Source organism: Halyomorpha halys, unplaced genomic scaffold (genome assembly GCF_000696795.3).
Source record: "Halyomorpha halys isolate HHAL.00 unplaced genomic scaffold, Hhal_1.1 Scaffold310.1, whole genome shotgun sequence".
NCBI lineage: Eukaryota > Metazoa > Arthropoda > Insecta > Hemiptera > Pentatomidae > Halyomorpha > Halyomorpha halys.
Window position 1 is genome coordinate 1223390 of NW_027106339.1, and position 4902 is coordinate 1228291.

A 4902-nucleotide genomic window follows, 5' to 3' on the forward strand; every position below is an offset into this window, starting at 1 on the left:
ATTACTTTTTCAAACTATTTTTCATTATAAAATATCCATTTTGTTACTCCTATTGAAACTATAGTTGTTATTATTTATTAATTGTTTTTCTTTCATTCTTCGATTATAGTGCCGTGTAATATTTTATTTTACTCCCTCTGAGAATAGGAAACTTAGATCCTGATCCGTTAGAAAAACCTCGAACTAGACGGCGAGTTGGACACTAAAGCCTGAATAGTAAGAAACAAAAAGGAAGCACAATATATTTGTATTCATTACACTATATTCAAAAAATGACACAATATAAACAATAAAATACATGTATATCACAGTTTGAGCAACGAGTAAGGTGAACAGGAGGTACCCCGCAGCTAACTATCATTATTATTATTTTTAATAGTTTATTTTTAAAATTTAATTATTTTAATATTGTAAATAGTTGCAAGTGTTTATTTCATTCAAATAAATTCCAACATTATCAATTGTAAAAATAAAACTAAATTCATAAAATAAACCTGTAAGGCCAACAGGTCGATCTGATAATAAAGAAAAATATATATTAAATAAAATAATACTTTATCACTATCGTTACTTACTCAGTAATAAGGTAAAAAAAATGAATGAATCTTGAAGGTTTAAACATTTATTATCTCTTTGTTCTTAAAACTATCAACAAATAATAAATGTACTTAAGATTCACTCATAACTTTATTTCAAATAAAAAAACGTTTATTGGTGAAAAGGGTGTTTTGGAATAAAGTTCACATAATTCAAAGTAATTGTAAGGCTTGACATATGTAATTTAAGAAAAAGTGTACAGTTCTAATCTCCACATTTTATTTTGTCTTCTAACTACACTGCAGTGGCAAAGTCTATTGTATAAAACCCGTAAAAAGGTGAATATACAGTGATAGAATAACCCAACATTTTTGACTAAAGCATGCACCATTTTACTTAATTTTTGTTCCTCAAATCAAGCCCAATGAAATCTGAAAATAAGGAGAAACAAAACATGAAGAATTTTTAGCAAAGTAACTTCCATTTTTAAAGTTTTTAGAACATTTAAAATATCTTTTAAAAAGAAAGAAAAAATATTGTAAGTTCTGAGTTAAGTAAAAACCCCATTTTTAATCAATTTCTTCAATTTCTCCTACTAAAGGATCTCCATTCAAAAATATAACTTTCTGATGGCATAAATTTAAATATGTTTGTTATGTATCCAATAAAACGATGATTGAGACGTCCATAGAATGATCTTAGTCTTTCTTTTTAATACTAGGTAAATCGTATTATTGCATTTTTCAAACAAACGAGGTACAACAACTTAAGTGACTGTATGTAAATAATTATAATATTTTATTTTTAATATATGCATTTATTTTTACATTTAAGTCTTAATGAAAACTTATGTATAACGGACAAAATCCTCTTCCTCACGGATGTCCTTTACCTAAACGTTTCACTGTACTGGATTACCGTATTCGGAGCTCACTCTTAAGGCAAAGAGGCTAAATCTTACTAAACCTTACAAAATAAATTTGTGTAAATTTATGTATACATTTTTAAAGGTATTATTTCTTATTTATGTATTGGAATATATTATGAAATATGGCCATAAGATATATTTTAAATCGCTAAAGGTCTTAAGCAATTTTAAGTGTATTTCTCTTACGATATTACAATAATATATACAATATCAATTAATAGTATACATAGTAGGAGGTATGTATACAATAATGATAGCTTACATTGTACTTTTATATATAATGCACTGCTTCATCTTAAAAGTACGAGTAAGAAACTTAGAGGGCCTCACAAATTGGTTGCTACAGGACGCCGAAATTGTACTTACGCCATTACTTTCATTGTTTAATTATAATTGGCTTATGAATAAGTGTCATGAGTTAGTTATTCATGCCATCAATGCCACACCAAGGCAAAAAAAAAACCAATTCATTCTGATATGATTTCTAAACAACACATAGAACTCTGTATAACATATAGAACACATAGAATGATGTGAAATAATCATATATAGACTTTTGTTTAGATTATTTTGAGTTTGATGGCGATACAAAACTGACGATGTTAGATGTTAGAGCCCGGGAAATTGCGTTATTAAGCGACACTTGAATCGAGTTATGGCGGAACATGGAAGGACCTACCTGCGGACTCGACTAATCCAGTTAAACTGTTTTGTTAAACCGTTCGTTACAGCTAGTTAGCCCGGGCTGCCTTGGGCAAATCCTACGGGGGCAGGGAGGAGAGAGAAGGGAGGAGTAAGGGAAAAAAGGAGGAAGCACAACGATAAGAGCACACAATTAGCCAGGATTCTTTTTTCTATTTCGGACCCTGGATGTGAGGCTTGGCGGGAATCTTAATCAAGGTGATATCCTTTGAAGTGCTCGTTTCAGGAAGGCAATTAATATCTTCATCGTTATTCATTAAACAATTGTGAAAAGAACATTATTAATGAAAATAAAAGAAATGAAAATGCTCAAAACTGAACTGAGATTTCTGTAATTCTTCCCCTCTCTAGATTAATCATTGTCCTCAGGAAATAATGCCTCATTAAATTAATTAACAAATATTTATATTAGGTCATCACCTATGAGTATATTAATTACATCAAAGACGAATCCACTATGCAAGCACAATTGACGACATTAAAATATAAATTATTAATATTTGAAGATTGTCAGTTAGCCATATGGAATTAATTGTAGGAAAATAGTCCAATCACTCTATCACTTTATATCTTCCTAGACACATTCCTGATGAAGCTCTGTAAAGTGGGTTGAAACCTTGGTTAATAATCAATAGTTTATTCTGATATTTTTTGTACCTTTCATAAGCACCACATGTACCATCTTCCTGCAATAGATTAATAATAGTTTAACTCAACAAAATTTGTCTTTCTACATTACTTTCCCCGTTTCCAGCCTCGCATAAGTGCCTATTTTAGCCAGTCATAGTTTAGTCCATCCAGCAAAAAGTATGCTTTGCGGGATTTACTTAAGTTACAGTATCGTTAAAGTATATGTCGGAGCAAGTTCTAGCACAACTCTGAATAGATGATTTTAAGCTAATAAAACGTATAACTTATGGCAGATGACCAAATTTTAACTATTCAACCTATAGTGTGTGCCCTGAATTGGGAAATATCTGGCGGTTAAGCTTTATTCTGACCTAAACACTTCCTTGCACAAACGTTGATCTAATAATAATAATTTATTTATTTGTTTATGGAGCAGCTCCCGTACAAATAGAGTTTGCCTGTAAAGTACATAATTTAACAATCATTATAATAATAATACAATCAACAAACTATTTGATAATTATATAAACTAATAACAAAAAACGAATACCCAAATAGGGAGTTAAAATCATTTATATAAGCTAATAACAAACAGTAAACCCAAACTAGGGTTATCTACTTTAGTCAGAGTGAAAAGACGGAAAAAAAAATGACTTTACTTACTTAATAAAAAACCAAAACAAAAATCATACATCTTATTGTGAAGATAACTAATAACAAACAGTAAACCCAAACTGGGATTATTTGCATTAGTAAAGAGTGAAGAAAGAGAACAAAAATGGCATTAGCAGTTGAGCGTGATTCTGACCTAATCACCTCCTTGTATAAACGTTGGTCTAGAACAGTACTTACTTTCAAACTACTTCACCCCAGACCCTTCGTTGGTTGTAGTGGAACAGATTTATTTATTTATTTAAAGTAGTAAAAAAGAAAAAAAAAAACATGATATTTTGTATTGTTCATAAGCTACTTAAACCTTATTGCACTGACAAAAGTTATAATTCTTAGAATCCTGAGATTGGCTTTAAGGAACAGAAACAATGTTTTTGATGTAACATAAGAAATAATCTGAAAACTGGCCACCTTACTAACTTCTTTAAATTAAATAGTTATTAACATATCTATACTGTGAACAATATTAAAGTTGTGAACACGTAGCTAAAATTATTATACGGCTTTATACCATCGATGAGAGATTAAACAATTAAAGAATATCTTTAAGAAATGTTTTCTTACTAAAAAGAATTATATCTTCTTATTGTTGAAAATAAGCTGGATACTTGTAGATATAACTTAACAAGGTGCTGTACTTAATGAAAAACATTGAACCGTAACTATTTCGAACGCTGTTGAAAAAAATATTATTAATATTTGGTGAAATGGCCATCAATCAATCAATCCATTTAGATCAAACGAAATCACTTATTAAAAATATACGTAATACTACAAAAAAAAAAAATGGTTGTTTTTTTGTGATTCATCGATTTCCGCAAACTTTTATTTTTAGCAGGTTGGCGGGGCATATAAATTTTATGATATGACGGACATATAAAGTTTTATGATATGTTTTAAACCATGGTGTAAAGTTTTATTTTTGAAATTAACTATCCAGGGAGGCAACGAACGTGGTATCACCTATTTCAATGAAATTTTGTTTGATGATACTAGGTCAAAAGTTATTAGGCACAAGAGTTCATGCCAACGCGTCCTAGGAGTCAGAGAAAAAAATTTTACATACTTTTTAAAAAACTGTTACGCTATCGCATCTGCATGAACATAATCATTATTAAATGTTAATTAATTTTTTTGAGGTATAATTAGAACAAACGATTATTTATCATATTAAATGCGTTTAAGTGTGTAAAAAAAAAAAGGTCGCTTAGTGTAAAGTTGGCTAAGAACAAAGTAAAATTCGGATTTAGCGTCTTTGGGAACCCTTAAATATCAATCCTCATATAAATTGAAAATTTTTGGGAATGATTTTCGGAGGATATTTCTTTTTTACCGACGTCCCTCTTTCATGACACCCATAACTCCTTACAATGTTATCCAAATTCAATGTAACCATAACTATTGGAAAGCTGAATTTCCGCACTTTCGATATA